The sequence below is a fragment of the Lissotriton helveticus genome, chromosome 10 (genome assembly GCF_964261635.1).
Source record: "Lissotriton helveticus chromosome 10, aLisHel1.1, whole genome shotgun sequence".
Lineage (NCBI taxonomy): Eukaryota > Metazoa > Chordata > Amphibia > Caudata > Salamandridae > Lissotriton > Lissotriton helveticus.
The window spans coordinates 876,738,362-876,760,851 of NC_136071.1; positions in this window are offsets into that span (position 1 = coordinate 876,738,362).

Sequence of the window (22,490 nt, forward strand, 5' to 3'; positions counted from 1 at the left end):
CTCATCCACAGCAAGGATCTGGTCCTCTTGACCAAGTGGTTCAAAGGTTGTATTAAAATCACCACGTACAATAATAAACAACTTTGTTGGGAGGGCCTCAAGCTGGGAATCAAGAGCAGTGATTTCCTCCGATGTTTGTCCCCCTACCGTCCCCCTGGCATAGATGTTGAAAATAGCCACCCCATGGCCACTTGGCCAAGTAATTTTGACTATCAGAATATCATTCGATGGAGAACTGATTTGCTGCACCTTACAACGTAAGGATTGGCGGACCTAAATTATCAAACCCCCTATTGGTCGACCTTTAGACTTTTTAGTGGCGGGGACATGAAAGTGAAGGAACCCCAGGCGAAAAACTGAAACCATTGACCAAGATTCCTGAAAAAGGATGATGTCATACTGGTCAATGAACCTACACCATTCTGAGGATATTATTTTGTTACCTATTCCAGCAAGGTTCCATGAGAGGAAGGACAGCCCTGCCATACCTTGTGAGATACAAGGTATATCCTGAGAGATCTCAGCTCCTAGGGTCTCGCCCTCGATCACTGGTTGATATTCTATGCTAGTAGTCATATGGCGGTTGGTCTCTAGTAAGGACCCATCTGTTTCAAGGCAATCACACTCCCTAATAATATTTAGACAAGTTACTTGCAGAGAGTCCCTGGTCTGTGAAGGCAGTCCCTTAGCATGTAATGTTTCCGATGGATTTGTCTGTGGCATAGGGTCATTATTAATTAGTGACTTGCCCTGATCCTTAGGATCGTACATTCTACTATTCTCTACTACTTCCACAAAAACATTACTTTCTACACCCTGTAGTCAATCACATTCGTCCATATCGGTCAGAACCCCAAACCGATTCCACAGACTGATGCCACCCTCCCTGATTTGAGCAATCCTCCCAAATGTTCTTGATGCAAGAGACCGTTTCGGCCATGATCTACTAGAGCTCGTTACACTCCATCTCCAGTTATAGAAAAATTTGAGCGTAAGTGGGATCATGGCAGAGTCCCTTTTCTGAGGGGGGAATAGATTTGCTAGTACATTAGGCAGTACCTCATGATTTGAGTCTCCCTTGAATTTTTTCTGATGGTCCCCGATCCAGGATACCCTTCTAGCCATGATAATTTCCCCTGCTAGCTGCTGTTTGCCCCATGGAGATAACCTCATGTTTTTGGTCAACCAGTGCAGGACTTTATCAATCAGAGAGAATGTTGTTTCCACCTGACCAGGGGGGGGCATTTGCCAAGACTAGGACTAAGGGTGAAGCTAGGACTAAGGGTGAAGCTTCCACAACAAATTGAAATGGCTCACGCTCTTGGCGTGATTCTGAAGATGTTGCTAAAAGATTAATTGTGTTAGTAGCTTCAGTAGAAGGCCCTTTCTCCTTATTTGTTGGTCCACTAGTATATTTGGTGGCAGTGTTCACGAGTCCCAAATCTCTAGGATTTGGCTCCCCTAATATAGGTAAGCCCTGGGCTGGGGGAGATTGGTATACCTGCCCTTGTATAGAGGTGGGCTGACCATTTGTCACCTGATGTGAAACTGATCCTAATATAGGAGAGTTTGGTTTTGATGATGACCCACTGTTTTGTTCAAGAGCATTCATCCTATCTTTAATAACCTAGACATGATTGGGGCCAAAGCAAGATCTAATTTCCCTTTAAGAATCATCCAGACATTATTGGATAACTCCTCTAATGATGATTGACTAACCGGGGGAGGGTGTTTAAATAATTTTGACTTTACTTTTGGTAGCCTAGCCACCTTCTGTTTTACCTTCCCAGGTGGTTGCAACCCCCAGCCCTTGTGCAGCGTCTCGCTATAGGTGCAGGAGAGGGGGAAGAAAAATGTGAGTCATCCTCAGTGTTGCCTAGGGGGGTGGCAATTTGGGACTGGACATAGCTACTTGTTATCGTTGAAGTGGGATCATTGAAGTCTAACAAGTCATGAGGAAGGCCTGGGGATTGGGACGGTGTAGATGGAATATCATGTATCATAACGGTGGTGCGAACAGGATCCAATGACAACCGTCTTTCAGTTCTTTCAATTTCCTCATTAATCAGGCTAGAAACTTTAACCAAATATGAGTCCATAGTCGCTCCACCCCCTCCTACTAGTTTGCTCACGTCAGTTCTCTTTTTCCCCATAGTAGATCAGCGAGATGATTACAGTACCTTTTCTTAAACGCAGATGTTGGAGGGGGGGCCCAGCCCGGCCTCGTCTGGCCCCGGACAGCCACAAATGTTCCCGCGACGCAGAGGGTGAGCGCAATTTAAAGCACCACCTGGTGCGGGACTTGACGTGAGCGGCCTCTACCGCTATGGAGCCTGGGAAGCGTGGTCCTCCTCACTGCGTCCGCGGGAGTTGTGTGTGGCGGCGGGTGGACAGGTGTGCAAGCGGGACGACTAGCGTCTGATGTAGGACCCAGCAGGTAAAGTTCCAAGTGCCCCAACAGGTATCAAATGCCCCAGCAGTATGCAGCGCCAAGTGTTTCCAGCCGCTCAAGATGCTTGATTCTAGTTCGACTTACTTCAATTCAGAGTTGGGGCTCCACTCCCCCTGTGGCGCCCTTCTTCCCTTCTTTCCTCGGGGAGCCTCGCCCGCCTGCTCCACTTAAGTGGTGCAATACGGCGCAGCTACCACGGTTCCACCTTCGGAGCCACGAATCCGGTCGCAATCCGTCATTCCTTCTTGGCAGCTCTTACCGCCCGGCAGCTCATTAACAGCCCGACAGCTTGTTAACAATCCTCCGAAAGCTGAAGACAAGAGCACAATTCCATCGCACATTTCTCTGCAGCAAGCCGCTTTTAAATTACTTTTCTGGACCTCGAAACTTCTACCCCCGCAGAGCAGCCCGCCTCAGAGAGAGCACGCCAGACAGGTAACTATCGCCATTACTATGGGCGGGATCCAATATTATGCCACTGCTGCTGCCTTTCCCCACACCGGAAAAAATGAAGTTGTCCACTGCTTTTCTCTACTATTCCACCACACCGGTGCTCGCTGTCTATGAATTGGGTTTCCCCAAGCTGCCCCAACCCGACTGCGAGCCTCTCCACCGGCTTCCCAGTTACTCCGCCTAGCAGCCGCCTATATTCATTTTTCACTACTGTGAAGCTACCGCCTTTCATTGGCTAGCATTGGGAATTACTTAATACAGTTTTCAGCTGAAATCCTGATTAGAAAGGAGTAGCTGATTCATGTTTCCTATCTACAAAATGGCAATGATGAATCCTCTTTACTGGTAAAGGTGCATTAAATATTACTATTTTAGAAATTTCACTTTTAGAAAGTGGACTTTTTTTGCTCTTACTGCTCTGGGTGCCTTGCAGCCTATCTCCAATACATGTCTGGGGTGGGTGACAGCTACATTCCCTCTAGATAGCCACAAACACGTAACGGTGGGTGTGACAGAGAACTCATCTTCATTTATCTGTATTCTGATTTCTCTTCCTGGGCAGGAAGAGAGGGGGAACTGACACTTACATCTGAATAGGTGGTGCCCTGCTTTTGCCCTGTTTACCACACAAAGGTTGATTATCCCTTACTGATAGCCTTGAGCCAGGGCTTAGAAAAAAGAGGGACCTGTGCACTTCAAGGGCCTGCTTTGTAGCTAGCCCCTCTTCAAAGGCACAACTGGGTATAAGTACTGGGCCTCTGACTCTACCAAGACCAGTGAGGAAACCTGCCAGGAGTAAAGACTGCTGTGCTCCAATGATTGCCACTCTGACTGCTGCTCTGAAAGAACTGATTTTCTGCTTTGCTGTGCTACCCTGCTGCCTGCTGACCCTTGCCCTGCTGAGGACAAGGACTGGACTCATCTCACTTGAACCCAGAGTGGCCCCAAGGACTTGCTGGCTTGCCCTCTGTTCTGAAGTCTCAGGACCATCAAGGACTTCTTTTGACCCTACAACAGCACCTGGACTCTGCTATCAGTAAGTCTTCTGCTGCCACGTGGTGGCAATCCAGTCCTGGGCCCTTGAAAGTGACATTTTGCTGTGCAGAATTATCAAAGTTGACGCAGTGACGACTTTGCGCCGATCGGAACTGATGCATTGCCCTTTGATCCCCGAAGCAGGAGCTGATCACTAACCGCTTCAATGCACTGCATGGATTAGAACTGAGATAGGGGTTAGGCCCAATCGAGAGAAACCAGGTAGGGCCTATATAACAGTGTAAACATCAAATAACCTGGTATCTGGCTTAGTTAAACAAATTAACCACACTATATGCCTTTGGTGGTGGGGTTATTTATTTACCCTATTTTTTATATACTGGAGTTTTTTTCTTTTTTGCACAGGAAACTCATATCCTTTTTAGAAAAACATATATACAAAACATACACAATTTATACAACATATATCACAAAAATTCTTGACATCCAACACATGTAACATTTACCATCATCAATGTGAGAAAATATGTCCTACAATTTATTGCACAAATTTATATAACATCACAAAATTTGATATGCATTATTCAATACTCATTGCTTTTTTTGAGCAAGACAAACTATTATGAAGTCATAGCATGACATTGCCGACGCGTTTCTAGCCTCGCAATTTCTTTACGGGCTTTCATCAGGGCTCCCTAATTTTCTAAAAAGGATATGAGTTTCCTGTGCAAAAAAGAAAAAAACTCCAGCATATAAAAAATAGGGTAAATAATAACCCCACCACCAAAGGCATATAGTGTGGTTGATTTTCTGAATTAAGCCAGATACCAGGTTATTTGATGTTTACACTGGATTAGAACTGATGCATTGACTCTTCGGCATAGCCGCTTCCTCCATCCAAGATACTTTTTCGCAGGACCTGTCTGAGTCTTGTTGCCGGCATACCTTCCCTCATGGTCGGCCTGAACTGTGGATTTCTTCCGGTCCAGCACGACCTTAAGTAACCTTTAAGGCCTATTTGCTGTTAAGCACTTCCTTTGGATTTAATCTTTAAAGATTCATAACTTCGGTTCTACTTATTGGATTTTCATTTTGGCCTTGTTTTTCTCATAAAAATATAATCTATTATATGTGTGGAGTATTTTTGTGGTGTTGTCATTTTGTGTGTTGTACAAATACTTTACACCTCTTAAAATAAGACTGACTTCTCTGTGCCAAGCTACCATTGGATGAGCACCAGTTATCTTTTGGTGGTTACTGCTTGGACAGAGTGCATACCTTTGCAAACAGAAACCCCATTTCTAACAAAGGCTCTGTGTTAATCCAACTCCTATTATTACAGCCAACATTTTCCTTTTTGCATCCTCTAAAATAGCACTTTGGAAAACAATAGGCAGTAGAAAACTTAGAGTAACGGTTAATGGATAGATGTAACACCCAGGGTTGGATTGGGATTAGAAATCGGCCCAGGCAAAAAAATAAAAGTGGGCCACATTAGCATATTGCCTTTGCAAAACACTGCTTCGGTGAAATTTTGTAAAAAAAAAGTGTGTGTGGGGGGGGGGGGGGGGGGGGTTAAAAAAATGACGGATTAGCTCACACTGGTGAAACACACTGGAATACAAGTGAGGCCACTTCTTCTCAGGCCCCCTGCCCCCGCTCAATAAGCATATGTTAATGGGCCGGCCAGAGCGAGAGAAAGGGATTGACACCATTGCCAGTTGATAAAGGAAGGTAATGGGGGCTCATCTGCCTCCAGAAAGGCCACTCAGGCACCCACTTGGCCTCTGGCAGCATCTGAGCAATGCAGAAACCGCCGAATCACCCCCAAACTACTCAAAAAAGCAGCCCACAGCTGGAACTGGACACCGGCCCCTCGGGCATTGTCAGAGTGCCCGCGTTAACAATCCGACGCTGGTAACTCCTCAGCTAAGGAAGTTGTTAGGGGTTTAGAGGCAGAAGGACTTCGTGACTGGTATGGTGACCAAGGCAGATGGACAGTGACCATGCATTGTAAGGAACAAGTCTATCAGTTTTTGGTCAAGGAAGAGTGTCAGCAACATGAAAGCAAGAATCAAAAATAATATGGTTTGCGAAGGACAGTTGGGGCAGTCAGGGTCATCGCACGGTCTGGGTAATGTCAGTGATAACGTACTTATCAATGTTCTACAATAGGCAGGTAATATGCAGGCTAGATTGGTGTTCCTACACTTGTGGTCTAATGCCTATTAGAAAATGTAATAATGCTAGCAGAATAGTTCTGTAAATGTGATGGAATTTCAAATTGGAGGATAAAATTAAGTTGGTATCCTTGGCTTGATTTGTGGGAGCAGTCAATCACAGCAAACAGAATCTAGTATAGATGGTTGGTGCCTCAATTGGAGCACTGGTATGCATCATAAAAAACAGAGCAATTATAAGGGGCAAACTAGACAAGAGATAACTTACAGTCGACTATGTTGCTAATAAAACCAAATTTTGAAAAGTTCCAACCTTCCATTAAAATTACAAGTTCGTTTTTGTATATTTTCGGGTTTGTGAATTAAATTCAATTTGTATTATTTTGCGCATTTGATGTACGTTTGTTTCTCTATTTTGTAAAACTGTCTTGAAGATCAATTAGTCGAAAGTGCTTAGGGTGGGGGTGCCTGGCACCCAGTAGTGATTCACTGGGGACCACAGAGGGCAATGGGTTGAGAGCTTCTTGGCTAGATATGGATATTTTCCGCCATCAGCGTCTGAGCTTATACATCTATCTCTTTGGCTAAACTTCGCAAATGCTTGTTTTTTTTGTTTTTTTTGTCCTCATAGCCCGGGTAAGCAGAAAGATAAAGAAGTCTGCTTCAGATCACTTCTCCCCTGGGCGCCTCAAGTGATCTTGCTGAAAGCCAGGTATGGTACACTGTATATCTTGCAATCTTACACAACCATAGGTGCCGATTCCGCCCTGAGACCGTCGGCTAACACCAGAGTATTTGCAAACCGATATAGAGGCCTAATCATTGGTCTCATTTATACATGTCTGTACCCACATCTCATAGGGGAGCCAGAAAGCATTTCACCTACATTTATGTGCTCTGTCTAGGGTGTTTATATACCTTATCGAAGCCAACCATTCCAGTTTACTGGGAGGAGTAACCTTAACCCAGTTCTTACATATTTCCCTAGTTGCAAGTAATATTAAATAAAAAATATTTTTTTTTACATTGTTTGACATAGATTCGTTATTATTGGTGAGACCAAAGAATATCAACAGTTCGCTCACCTCGAGTACTTCGCCCAGAATGGAAAACATTATGTTACTCACATCCGGCCAGAAGGATTGAAGTACCGGACAGGTCAGAAACATATGCGTATCATCACCTTTCTCCCTATTGCATTTAGGGCATTTTGGGACAACTCCACTCCCCATTTTAGATAGTTTGTATGGAGTCCAGTACACCCTGTGGAGACAGAAAAGGTGTTTCCGCCTTAAATTTGCGGGTCGGACTGTGGAATAAAGAATGTCGCAGGATACTTGCCATAAATCTTGTATCTGTTCTCCTGGCAAGCTCCTCTCCCACAGCTCCATCGGAAGGTTGAAGTCTCCATCAGCCAGTTCCAATAATAACCAATATTAATTTGCGACCTCCTTCTTATGAGTTGTTCCAGCTACCAAACTCTCTTCCAGCTTATTTACTGGTCCCGCTCCAAGCCCAACAATCCGACTCCAACTTAGCATTTGTAAATACTTAAATCTCAAAAGTTGGCCTCCACACATGTTATGGCACTCTTCTCATGATATTAAATTACCTTCCGATATCCACTGTTTCTAGGAGGTAAATCCCGCACCCTTCAGTGGACGCACCAAAGAGTCCTTCGACCATTCTGGGGATCCCGGAGAGTCAAAGATAGGTGCCATCCCACTAAAGTAGTTAATTTGTAACTCTTTCCTAACTTTATGTCAAGTTGTCGCGAGGCTGAGTAAGATCTTTAGACGTATTTTTCTTTTAAATCTCGGGTCTCCAAATTTGTAAATGAAACCGTATTCTCCCCCTATTATGTCTTTTAACATTGCTATATGCATCTTCCCTGTCTCAGAGTCATCTGGTGTTTTAAATAACCCTTTCGCACCTTTTAACAAAAACACCCAGGCGTAATAAGATAGGTCTGGCAGCCTTAGCCCCCCTTTGTCGCACCGTCGTCTAAGCTTTTTCCACGAGATTCGCACCCCTTTGGAGGCCCAAATAAAACTAGATATTTTAGACTGTATTTTTTTTAGCCATTCATCCTTGAAACTCAACGGAATATTCTGAAATAAGAACGTGAGTTTTGGGAGGATTGTCATTTTAATGATGTTAACTCTCCCATAGATGGATAGGGGCAGGTGAGACCAGCCTAACAATTTTTCCCTATCTCCTTATATATCTTTTGAAAATTGGTTTCAGGATTTTTTTCGATTTTCTGGGTAATTTTAATACCCAAATATCTCATTTCTGATTTGACACACCTCTCTTGTGTCATCATATTCCATGCCATAACAACTGTGTTCCCTTCATTAATTTCGTATCCCGAAATCCTCCCAAACCCTGAGGCCAGATCATAAACATTCGGTAGTGCTGTGCTGAGATTTGAGGTATATACTACCAGGTCGTCCGCATATAAACCCACTTTCTTCTTCCATCCCCTGGACTGAAAAGGGAGTATCTCCTCATGTTTCCTATTTTCTTCTGCCTGGGGTTCAATATAAAGGTTAAAAAGTAGTGGGGAAGGTGGGCAGCCCTGTCTCGTACCTCTGAGGATATTAAATTTCTCAGTTAGCCTCCCATTGATCAGAATTTTTGCAGTCGGAGTGTTAGAAATTTGTTTTACTGCCCTGCAAAAATGTTCCCCTAAGTTAGATAGACTCAAAACTTCATGCAGATAAGACCAATTAACTTTGTCAAAAGCCTTAGTTTCATCTACCGTAATGACCGCTAGTGGAAGTTTGTCTACTGAGGCTAAATCAATTGCACCTATTATGCTATAGGTTAAATCTCTAAGACTCCTGCCTCGCACAAACCCTTTCTGGTCTTCGTGAAGGAGTGCTCCCACCACCCCATTCAACCTCTCTGCTAATAACTTGGTGAAGATCTTGTAATCTGCGTTTAGCAGCGATATGGGTCTGTATGAATCACAGCAGTCTGGTTTTTTATCAGGTTTGAGAATTAAGGTCACTATGGCATCATTCCAAGAAGGGGGAATTTCTTCACCTGCACTGAAGATAGCTACAAAAAGTTCGCTCAGGGAGGGCACCAAATACTGACTTAATTTTTTTAAGACTTCTACGGGCAGACCGTCAGGTCCAGCTGCCTTGCTGGATTTTCCCGATTTTATGGCAGTTTCTGTTTCTTGCACGGTTATTAAATTGTTAAGACCAGCTTTCTGAGGTTCGGATACTTTTTGTGGTAATTCCTGATCTAACCACTCTAGGACTTCCGACCTGGTTGTACATAAATCTTCTTTATAAACTTCTTCATAGTATTTTAACATGGTATCTTCAATGCTAGTCCCTGCTATAATAGGACTCCCAGCCATTCCAAAATTAAGTTCTTTCATAAAGTTCTTTGCCTGATCACTCTTTGCCTTCCAGGCAAGTAATTTACCAAAACCTTCCCCATAATTGGAATGGGCCAACTTACTAGCTTGCCACCTTTCTTGAAGCCGCCTTTCTATAACTGATGACAGATCTGTTTTAAGGGTTTGAATCAAAGCCTTCCCAGCATCCTCTACCACTTCATTTTGCAGAATTTTGTGTTCCAAGCTCTGAATTTTCTTCTCAATATTAAGAAGTCCTGCCCTGCGCTGTTTATTTTTGCAGGACTGGATTGATGTGACCCTGCCCCTCAAAAAGGCTTTGTACGAATCCCAAACAATTCCTATTGGAGCACTTCCCCGGTTATTAAAAAAAAACTCCTGGGACTCCAGACCAAGTTTCTTTATTAACTCATCATCAGTAAGTATGGACCGATCCATAGTCCACCTGCGTTGTTTTACTGCCGTTGAGGGGACCGTGTCAGTGATACTGCGGAGTGATCGGACATATGCGCTCCTACATGGTTTACATTCTGAACCTGATCTTTTATATTGTGGTCCACTAAAACCAAGTCAATTTCTCGCCATATATCGCACCATCCGAAATTTCTTATTGTGTTTTTTATCAGAGCCCTGGATTTATTATGCATTATATTTCTAATTTTGGTCGAGCGATCAAGATTAACATCCAAGACCACATTAAAATCTCCTGCCAAAATAACCGGGTCGGGGAAATCCAACAATTCAGATAGTAATTTACTAAAAGGCATAGAGTCATCAAAGTTGGGCCCATAATAGCTCACTACAGTATAAGTTTGCTCCCCGAATTGAACTTTTTCAATTGCCCATCTTCCATTTTTATCCACCTAGTTTCGAAAACCACCAGCAGGGGGTTAATCTTTATCAGGATTGCCACCCCCCTTATAGAGAGTTGTTGCTCTGAACATATCAAGTTCTGAACCCATTTCCTACTCTTGAACAGCTCCCTCATCTCATCCGCCAGTAGATGTGTCTCCTGTAATAAAATGACTTGGGCCGAAGAATCTTTTAAGTATTGTAGGATCCTCTCACGCCTATGACATCCCCTTAATCCGTTAACATTCCACGATAGGAATTCTATTGATGGCTTCTGATTCACTGTCATTCCTTTCCTATTTTTTCTTCAATATCCATACTGCTACCGGGAATTAGATCTTTTGCGAAGACATTTTTTTTTTGCTTTTTCTCCCCTTGCTCCCACACCCGTGCTCTAAAAACTACCCGTGAACCCCTTCATATCCCACCCCTTGGGAAACCCTCCTTTTTCTCTCTAATGGCCTAGGCTAAGGCCTAGAGAGGCCTAGTTTTTGGGGAAATTGTGAAAAACACCTACCTAATTTACAGCTAACATAGTAGAAAACTTGCCGCCAGGGAAACCTATATCTTATTAGGAAAGAAAGAATCCTGTGTGCATGTGTACCTTATCAAGCTCGATAATCACATCTATCCACCTCTAACCAACTCCCGCTCCTGAAATGGACCTTAAGAACCCTTCCGACTCCTCAACCCTACGAAAGGTATGCATCTTGTTAATATGCATTACCCGTAAACTAGCTGGGAACTTAAGCTGCGCAGTAGCACCTAAGCTCTTGAAGGACTCAATCAAATTCCCCATTTCCCATTGCTTAATTGCTGTCATTTGCGAGATGTCTGATCGGATTTCAAAATTGATACCATCAACTGTCAGGGATCTCTGTTTCAATGCTTTAGGAAGTATTTCTTCTTTAAAACAGTAGGTATGAAAATTCACCAAACTTTTTCTTGGTTTAACTTTATTAAGATTCCTTCTGAAAGGGTCTATATGGACCCTCTGAATATCCATACTGAGTTCTTCCTCTGACCATTTGAGTTGTAACCCTTCCTTCAACAGATGTATCATGAATGTTTTTATATCCTCTCCTTCTGCTCCTTCTGGTACTTTGAGGACCCGAAGATTACATCTTCTTTGGTTATTTTCCAGGGATTCTATCTTATCCTTCAATTGCTGTTCATTCCCCCTTAGGTCCCCAATCTCCTTTGTGTTTACCTCTACCTGTGATGACAAGTCCTTCATTCCAATCTCCAGTTGTGTAGTTCTGTCAGCTACATCATCCAGTTTTTGTCCCAGGCTCTCACAGACAGAGCGGATTTCTCTCTGATTCAATTTAGAAGTTTCAAATCTATTTTTTACCTCTACCGTCAATAAATGTATCAGCTCCGATACTGATTGCACCTGAGATTGGGGTTGGAGCTGTGCGGATAGTAGAGATTGTGGCGATAGTATCTGAACCTGGACTGTCGGCTGGGGTTGTATTTGTACTGGAGCTTCATTCTGATTCTCTCCTTGAGCAGTCTTAGTTGCGCCTTGCTCTCCCCTTTTGGCAGCTTCATCAAGGGGTGGACCAATAGAGATTCCGGGCGGGGTCGCCTGGAGGGCAGGGATCGCTTGTAGCTGACCTTGTGCTTGAGGTTGCACAAGTTGAAGTTGAGATTGAGGATGACCTTCCATTTTGCCACCTGGATATTGAGGTTCCATAGAGTCTGTGAGTCCTGCCAGTACCTGAAACCTATTTCTACTCTCTGGACTCACTGTTTCTACCCCGATTGTTGTAACTGTCTTCAAGGGACCCAAGGTGGAGTTTTTTAGTAGCAATGTTTTAGGAGGTCCACAAGGCAGGGGTAATTTTCCGATTCAGAACTTCTGGCTCGCTATTCACTTTGATTTTCCTCCTTCTCTTCAGTGTTACCCACTCTCCTGAAACAATACTGTCTTGTTTTTGCGGAGGTGCGATTTTATTTTCTAAATTTGGGGTAGCAGAGTCCTGCCCCTCTTCATACAATTTTTTCCTAAGCCACTTCTCAAAATATAGCGATTCTGTTTAGATTTTTCAACAGGTTTCCCCACTTTCCTTCCCCTTTTCTCAGTTGTCCCTAAAGTCCTGCCTCCACCTCCACCTCTTCTTTCCTGGGGGGTTCCTGACCCTTCAGGGACTGCTCTGGAGCTAAAATCAGCCTCCTCACCACACCAGACACTAACCTGCTTCAGGGGGTCAGCCTTCGCCTCCTCCTCAATAAAAGGGATGATATCTGCCCCCCTCGGGCTTATGCTATGTATGGCATGTATGTCGCCACATTTGGTCGGCTGCATCAGTGCCCTGCGGCCCCTGCCGAGCTCCTGAGCCTAATTCATTGACCTCACAATGATTAAGATAACTATGGGAATGACTGATATACATATGCACCACATAGATAAAACATAGCAGGGGGATTTTTACTCTCAATAATAAACAAAACTAAAACGTTTTGTAGTAACATATTAGGCATTAAGCTAAACATGAGAGACGTCAAGGGTCACAGTCCACAAGTCAAAGGATACACATCTGAGGCGCTAGAAAATAACAATGTTCGTGCAGCACTCCAAGCCACAATGGACAACCAGTCCTGCCTGGAGAGACAGATTGGAAAGAAGAGTGTACATGTGAAGATCTTTGTAATGGAGTGGGAAGAGTTACTCAGGCGAAAGGGGGTCTCTGAACACAGTCCTCGAACTCAGGCCAAGGTCATGTAATTTGTGGAATTCTCCAGAACTGTTGAGGAAGAACTAAAGATGCAGAGGGGAAAGTGCAATGCAAAAACTTGTGTACTGGAATCCCGATTCCAAAATCTGCAGGCATTGGAAGTTGAGCAAACTCACTGAGTCCTGGTGGCAAGGCCCTCACCAGGTGGCCACTCTCAGTGTACCATAGTCCAATGCTTTAATGTCAAGTCCAAAACAATATGTTGGGGCTGTGCTGCCTTGGCAAAGTCCATTAAGAGTCACCCCATGTTATGATTTTCCCATACTGCACCATGATGGTTCAACTACACTGTACAAACTGAAGAAGATTAACACTCAAGCTGAGGATAACAAAGCTAGACCATAAGCATATCTAGCCCATCCAAGTAATTTACTACACAAAAATGCATTTCTTTGTGGTCCCTGAGATTGGAGGCTAGGGGATGAAGACCAAGGACAAGAGATCTGGGAGAGGACATCCCAAGTGCATTGCTGAGCAAAGCCTCCACTGGAGAAGAGTGAGTATTAGGATTTGAACATGATTGGTAACAGTAGTTCAGTCAAAAGCAGTTCCTCTGAGATGGCATTGAATGGACCCGCTCCAGCCGGTATTTTCTGTTGCAAAGGGGACACTCTCTTACACTTATTGGGGCTATTTGAGGAGTTAATAATATGACTAACCTGGCTGATCTGAACTGTGCAAATTAGGCTAACATGTTTTATTCGAAAGTGCAAGTTGATCTTTTAACTTGACTATTATCTAGTCTATTTATGTTTCCCATTTGCTGTTAGTTTGTATTCAGTTCATTTTAGTAGTCTAGATCAAGAGGGAAACCTCTTCCTGAGTCAAGACTGGCTGAATTCTGATTCGTGTTTTGCGTTGCCCATTAGTTTTCTTTCGGTTCATTGTCCGCATATTTTGCTAGACGACCTATCCTCTTCCTTCTTGCTTAATTGCATCATGCATCCTTCATAAGCGGGATTGATGGTGGCTGGTGGTCAGTGGCGGCTGCCACAGAGTAGTGCGGGTGGAGCGGCGGCAGGGGGAGAGCAAAAAATATAAAATATCACTTACCTGGCTGCCGGCAGCCACCTCTCCTCCATCCTCTTCTGTTCCTCTCGGACCGGAAGCAGGATGCACACAGGCTTCCATAAGCCAATCACGATGCTGCTGTCACCAGCATGACAGCAACGTCATGATTGGCCTAAGCGCCGCCGTTCCACGCTCAGACACGGTGTGGAAGCCTGTGAAGCTTCCCTATTCAGGCTGCGCATTACAGCTCAGTGGAGAACATGCTAAGTGCGCATGACTGTTTGGACGGCCCAAGATGGACAGCCAAACCACCATGCTCATTTAAGTGCCTCAACCACTCCTCCCCCTGCTGGCTGTGACACCAGCCCAGCCCCACCCACCCCCACAAAACTGCCTAGGAAAAATAAAATGATGATAACACTGTGTTATTATTATTGAATTTTTCCTTTATCCACTGCTTAACCCCTTGCATGCTGCCGCGATTCTGCGCCTGTGCAGCAGAATCGCGAGTGGGCGGGATCATGACCGCCCCCAGCCGTCATCGGCACACGAGCGCCATAGTGCATGACGGATGGGGGCCGTCATCAGCATGCAAGGGGTTAACCGCTTCCGTGCGGCGCCGATTTCGCCCCTGTGCTGGACATTCCAGAACAGGGTGCGGTCGTGACGGAACCGTTCCGTCATCAGCACAGCTCAGCCATGACTGATGACGGAACGGTTCCATCACAAGCATCGAAGGGGTTAAAGAGCAGTGGGGCGGCGCTCCTCCACCTTAGTGGAGGAGTTGCCGGTGTCACAAGTTCATTGCTCAACGGATGGCTGCTCAGATACATAATATCATTCATCCTAACTTTTTTTTTACCCAACAGATTACTCTGTCCCTGTGAAAGGGCCTCCCGACCACCTTTACCTTTATCAGGATCCATGAATTGGCCTTCTTAGATGCAGAGAAAAATCCTCTGGATCCTCCTTAGTTTTACACAAAGGACGATTGCTCATCTCCTGCCTAGATTATGGCAATATATTCTAGCAGAGGGCTGCTAAGTCTTCCTTAAATAGTCTACAAATTATTCAGAATGCAGTTGCGTGCCTCCTTTGTCATGTCCCAAAGCATGTCTCTGTTTCCACTCAACTCAGCAACCTTCACCGGCTTACTCTTGACAATCATGTTAAGTTCAAAGCGCTGTGTTATATAGATAAAGACATGACTCATACAGGACCCTAGTTTTTTAGGGAGCTAGTCCATCCTTACTTACCTAATCGTTCTTTACTCTCAGGTAACCCAAATTTAGTGGTGATCCCAAGAGCGAATTTGGCAACACAAGTAGATCATTCTTTCACATAACTTCAGTCTAAACTCTCAAACTCTGCCTTTCTCTTTAAGGTTTTACACTTCTACTGAGAGGTTTTGCAAGCAGTTGAAGACCTGGCTATTTTAAATTTGCCGGTGTGACTCGATCTGTTATACTAGTTCTGGGAAGCCGTTTTGGGAAGACATGAGCTTTATAAATCACAATAACATAACACACATAACATACATAATATGCAAAATTAGGTTGAACACAGAGCAAAAAGAAGATCCTGAACCCACACACAACTAAAACATGCAAACCAAACAGCTGACTGCTTTTTCTCCTACAAGGTTCCTCCTCAAAAAAATCCAAGATACATATTTACCCATTTCTTTGACCCCAAAAAGAAATTTTATAGTGTTGCTTCTTTCACTAACATTCCATCTTCACTAGCAATTCAGTGTTTTTACCTAAAGTACCTTTTGTCCTCAACCTGCAGACACAGCTTTAACCAGTCTCCTGTCATGAAGTGACCCAGAATTCCAATTGGCTTAAAAGCTTCAACAATACATCTCAGGGGCTTAAGTGACATAGAATTCATCAAATGTGGCACAAGTAGAGATTTGAACATGCAACACAGTACCCTAAGAAGACCTGTAGGGTTGAATTCAGCTTCCCTGTTATGCACAAAGTTCACCGAAAAGGGACCAACAGTTTCCGACTGTGTAGATGGACTCAGTCCCTGCATTCTGCGCTCCTGTTGTACTAATACGCAGTCCTACATTTTCTAGTTGGACCTGTATAACAGAAGAGTTAAGCCTTGCTGTAGTGAAAAACAAATGTAAGAGTTTTTCACTACAGCAGGATACCAACATGTACAAGTACATGTCCTACTTTTTAAACAAACTGTACCCTGCCACTGGGCTGTTCAGGGACCACCCTACGAATGACATATATGTATTAAAGCGGAAGGTTCGGGTCTGGCAAAAGGTTTTTTCCCAGGTCGAAATGGCAGTTTAAAACTGCACACAGAGGCTGCAATCACAGGCCTGAGACATGTTTAAAGGGCTACTTGAGTGGGTGGCAGAACAGGTGGGCTGAAGGCGAAAAATTAGGGGAGAACCACGTCAAGGATGCCTGATCTAGCAACTGTGAATCTCACTGCCACACACCATGTGTTACTATAAAGGCTCTTTAAGGAACAGTATGAAAACAATGTTCAGGCCCACTGTACTTTTACATAAATATAAACTTGAATGACAAATTCTAGTCTACAGATTTCAGGAAATGTTGCTTGCACGGACCAAGTTGTTTTTTGGCTCAAAGAGTATCATTTGCCACCACACCAATCAGTGGCACATTTCCAACCCCCACCATAACCTTTTTTCAATCCCTCTTTTTTAGAGTAATGACGAAGACAGTTGTTAGAAATGGGATCTCTGGTTGGCTAAGGCTCGCGCCGAATCCAGGCAGAGATCACCACTCTAGGCAGGGCAAGGGAGTTACACGCCAAAGATAACCCCTGCTCACCCCCTTGGTAGCTTGGCACGAGCAGTCAGGCTTATCCCGGAGGCAATGTGTAAAGCGTTTGCGCAACACACACACACACCGCAGCAACACACTAGGCTCACCACAAAAATAACCCCACACAAGGTTATATCAAAAATAGCCTTTGTATTGTCATAAACAAACACACTAGATCCTAATCACACAATGTACACTGTGCCAACTGGCACTTGGCAGTATTTATAGGGGACTATTTACACACAACAGGGCAAATGGGGCCACTGTCAAAAACCATCACAAATCACCAGTTGTAAATGTAGCACAAATAGTAAATGTAGCGCACAACCAGTAACTAATGGTAAAGTTAAGAACTTGGCATGAGATCCTGCAATGTAAAACAGAGGATTCATAAATCACCTTGCGCATGAATCACCTTAGGCATAAAACTACATTAGTCCCAAACCTCATTAGCATCACACATTACGCAATAGGCATCACAGTAGGCATTATAAGCATAAATACATTATGCAATAACTGTAAGCATGAGCGTCATCACATAAAAACATCGGGCATCACAATAAGGCCTTGTGCACTACCACCATAAACTGACCCCAGGCGGACTGGCCTTTCACAGGGGCTCGAATGCTCTATGTCCGGAAATGTCAGGGCCTAGCTGCAAATGCAGCAACTTCCAAACAGTGCACAATGCCCTGGCCTAAACGTAGCAGTTGCCCACTACTTGCTGGGCACTCACTGGAAAAATGGTGCTGGGCTCGGGGGCCCTGCTCTGGGGCTCTCCCAAGGAATTTAGCCCAATCGGCACCACTGTGCCCTTGTGAGGCCCCAATTGCACCAAAAATGTTGCAGCTGCCCACTGTCATGCGGGGCAGCTGGAGGCAACCAACAAGCACTGGCACCCTCTGTGCCTCGGGAGAGCGCCCTCAGGGGGGAGGCACTGACAATGTGCCTCGATCACACCCCCCCCATATGCACTACACAGCCCCACTCACCGGGGCTGTTCCAGACGACGCTGATCTCCCTTCGGCCTCGTGGGTCTCTGTTGCTGCCAGAAGGCGGGCGGACCGGTCCTCGCTCCTATGGGTCACCGCAGACCTCCTCCGGCACTGTCCAGTGCGGGTGGGATCCTGTCTGGAGTCTTCCGCTTTGGTCCTCGGCTCCCGGGCACGGGGGCGGAAATGGAGCCTCTCAAGGTTCTGAGATGTAGGAAGGCCCCACCCACGGTCAGGCGGACGCACATGACCTCCGGGTCGCCTCGCAAACATGACGGCTGTTTTCTTTCTTCCGTCACTGGAGGGGTGGGCACCCACCACGTTTACACCACAGGCGGGGTGGGCACCCGCAAGAACAAAGAGAATAAAGATAAGTGGAGTGGGCACCCACTCTTCTTCTATTTGTCACACGCACAGCAGGGGGGCTCCCGCCAAAGAAAGCAATAATTAGTGGGGTAGGCTCCCGCTTTCAGTGACATTCCAAATGCGGGGTAGGCTTCCGCAAGTTTTAAGAATACAAATGCGGCGATAATGCGGGGTGCGCTCCCGCAGGACAATGAACTGCGGGAGAATCCCCAGGCATCCTCTCCGTACTGCGAATTAAAAATAGAAGTGCCCTCTGAGCGCTCAGGCCCACAATTCAGCAAAAGGTCAGAGGGGCAAGCTGGACAACATTAAAGTGCTGCTCCCAAGAGGCACAGTGTTCCTCAGCAATAAGAATTTTGCGCTTTTCAGCTAGAATCCAGGTAGGGGCTTAGTCCAGAGAAAAGTCCTTTAGGAGGATTGGGGGGGAGGGCTGAGCCCAGGCAGGCCAGCTCACAGGGCCTTCCAGTCGGGAGGCAGTCCCTAGTGGTGGTTCCTCCGGGAGTCCAGCTGCAGCAGCAGGCCTCCCTCAAGTCAGACAGCACACCCGAGAACAACTTCATGGGATCACAGCCCCTTCATTTATACACCCTTTTCCTTTGTGTCACAGCACAGGGCTTGGGGATACCAGTTAGGACTGGTTTAGAGGAGCTTTGGAGCACTTAGTTTTGCCCAGCGTCTCTCCCCTTTGTCAGGTGGGGGCTCAGTGATCAGACACACCACAGGGGCTGGCACCAGCATTGTGGAGGGAAGGCACAGTCCTATTCAGGTCTCAGGTGCAACTCCTCCCTCCCATCTGCATGCAGATCGCTCTATTCACCACTGGGCTGACTCCATCTGTCTCCTGGAGCCACCTCTCAGTTCCTGTCAATCGCAAGCCAGACATGCAATTCACATCATGAAGGCAGACACACAGCACACAGAAATGCCAACTTCTAAAAGTGACATTTCTCTACCAGTCACCATAAATCTGTGCACACCATTGCTCAGCATTTATTCTCACGAGTTCATACATACTAAACTCGCCCCTGCACGCCTCTCATACCAGGAATTACCAGGGAAACACTTTTCCCTCATGCATTCCTATGGGAGGGCAGGCAAATCTCACCACACACACTCAGAGCGCGCACACACTTTACACTGTGCTACAGTGCTAAAGTGCGCAGAGGCCAAAAATGATCAATATCAAGTCACAGAGAAGGCAAAAAGTTTAAGGGTGAACATGCCAAAAGGGTGGAGTCCAACACAACCCCCTTTCAGCCAAAACGCAGGGCAGACCAATCACCACTGTGATGGGTTTCCCTGCTTGGGGCAAAAGAACACGGACGCAGACCCGCAACTGCAGGGACACCCTCCTGTCCTACGCCACAGTGAACCCATGTGGTTTCTTCTGTTAAAGCTCTCCGGAGCAACTGGGCTATCCCACTGGTACTCCCTAGCTGTCTGTGGCCAGGATCAGGCCCTAGGCCACCCAGATTTCACCGGTCCTTGCCCATCCACAGAGTGGGGGGTAGTAACCACTGGCACATGGTAGCCATTCTCCACTCTTCCCCTCATCAGGGCAGTCCTAGACTGCCACTGATCCTCCAGCCTAGGGTCCGCACCCTCAAGCTGACCAGAAGTCACGGGTGAGGTTCTCCTCCCCCTACCTCTCCTTCGAGGGTTCCGCGCTCTCCTCCTTTGAAAGGAACCCTCAGACAATAACTCTCCCACCAGTTCAGGACCTCTCGCCAACAACTGGTCTCCCAACCTAGGGTCTAACCCCTCGGGTTGCACCGGGGTCAGAGATGAGGACTCCCTCCCTCTGCACCTCCTTCCAGAGTTCTGCATCCTCCCAACTGGAGCATTACCCCTGGAAGATGAACGGGTTAGGACACTGGTTATGGACGTCCTTCCCTCCAGGTCAGGCTGATCCTGAACCTGGCCACCCAACCTTGGGGCTGAACCCTTTGGCGGAGTACTTGCCTGGCACACCAGGACTTCTGGGGACTCACACAGCATCCCCCTTAGGGATACATGACTCATGTGTCATGTGACAGTCTGCCTGGCATAGATCTTACGTCCCCTGTCCACCTGACAGTGCGCAAAGATCCCCCAGAACAGAAGTGGTGTCACCATGGTCACTCCAAGGGGACTCATCCCTTCTGGCTGGTCCCTGACCCACTGGTTCTTCCACTGGGGGAACACATCCCCCCTCAATCCGGACTTCTGTACCCTCCCAACTGGAGCTGCACCGCCAGACACCAGAACCACTGGAGCTCTATTTACAGACGCTCTGGGTTCTCTAGACACTAGGAGCTCCTCATCAAATGGTCTATCAGTACAGCCTAGGCTCCCAAACTGGTATTCCCCTCGGGAACCATCCAGGTCCTGAGACTGGGTTTCGGGCAGCTGGGGACAGACAGTCACACACTCACTCCTACTCCACTGAGAGAAGCCGTGAGCCCCTACACCCCTCCCACTACCCTGGGCCCTAGCTGGGCTACTCTGAGCCTCTTCCCCAATACAGGACTGGAAGATACCTGGGCCACTACTTGTGGGATTACTCCCTAATGCCTCTTCAGAACCACAGGCACTTTCCCAGAGGTCTGCTTCTTCTGCAAGATCCCATGGATCCGTGAACCCACACTCCAACAGGTGTTGGCGCCATCCCGGAAAAAAACAACTGAGCAGGTGCTCTTTGATGACCAGATTGAACATTCCTTCAAAATCCTGTTCCATGTTAACCTCTACCCAATCAGCCAGTGCATCATTACAGTCATCCGAAAAATGCCCCCAAGACTGGTGAGCAAGTTTCTTACTGTCCCCGAACTTCAATCTTTACTCCTCTTCTCGGGAACAAGGTACCATACTTTGGGAACTGGGAATGGGTCTTCCTACACTGGACTCTATATTGCTGCCACCACTAGACCCCACCCTCACTGGGGAATCCAGAAAACTACAACTGCACTCAGGGGATAATCTACCCTCCAGAGCTAATTTTTCCCTGGCGAAGGCCCTCTCAGGTTCCGCCATCCTCTCCTGTACTAGGACCCTCTCGGTAATGAACTTCTTCTCCTCCACACTCAGCTGCACTATCCCCTTGGCATGCTCTAACCTGAGCTTCTCCAAAGCCAGCTGATGCTCCCTTTCTTCCCTCCTATCTACCCACTCTTCTGGGGACAGGGAAAGGGATGGGGCGCTGCCCCTGGCACTGGACCCAGTGGGGGACTCCCTATCCATGGGGTCCTTACTATCCACTGGCGTCCCTGTCCTGTCATCTTCTTCCTCCTCTTCCGACTCCTCAGGCTCCCCTCAGACCCACCACCCTCTTGGCGTGCAGTCAGGGTCCTCTTCTCATCATTGCGCTCACGTTCCCATTCAACCTTTTGCCATTGGATCAGGTTTTCCCTAAGTTATGACTGGGTGTCTGACCCACTCATTGCTATGTCTCTCTCCTCACAGAACTCCACCAACTCCAACATAATGTATCTAAACATACCATAAAAAATAAAAGCAGACTCCATTTTGGCAGGACGCTCAGAGAAACGTGCAACACAGGAGACCTGGGTGGAAGAGCTGCAACAGGGGTACGAAATTCAAAATTGACACTTTTAGGAGAACAATATAATGGAACTCAGAAACAATAATCCCCAAACACGCGATTATCTAAATGCAGAGTTTGTAGTGCAACCAGTTGTTGCTGTGGTCCTGTAAAAAAGCAAGTCCTATCCTCACCGCTGACAACCAATGTTAGAAATGGGATCTCTGATTGGCTAAGGATTGCGCCAAAGCCAGGCAGAGACCACCACTCTAGTCTGGGCAAGGGAGTTACACGCCAAAGATAACCCCTGCTCACCCCCTTGGTAGCTTGGCACGAGCAGTCAGGCTTATCCCGGAGGCAATGTGTAAAGCGTTTGAGCAACACACACACACACACACACAGCAGCAACACACTAGGCACACCACAAAAGTAACTCCACATAAGGTTATATCAAAAATAGCCTTTGTATTGTCATAAACACACTAGATCCTAATCACACAATGTATACTGTGCCAACTGGCACTAGACAGTATTTACAGGGGACTATTTACACACGACAGGGCCTATGGGGCCACTGTCAAAAACTATCACCAATTGTAAATGTAGCACAAATAGTAAATGTAGTGCACAACCAGTAACTACAGGTAAAGTTAGGAACTTAGCATGAGATCTGCAACGTAAAACAGGGGAAGCATAAATCTACTTGCGCATGAATCACCGTAGGCATAAAACTAC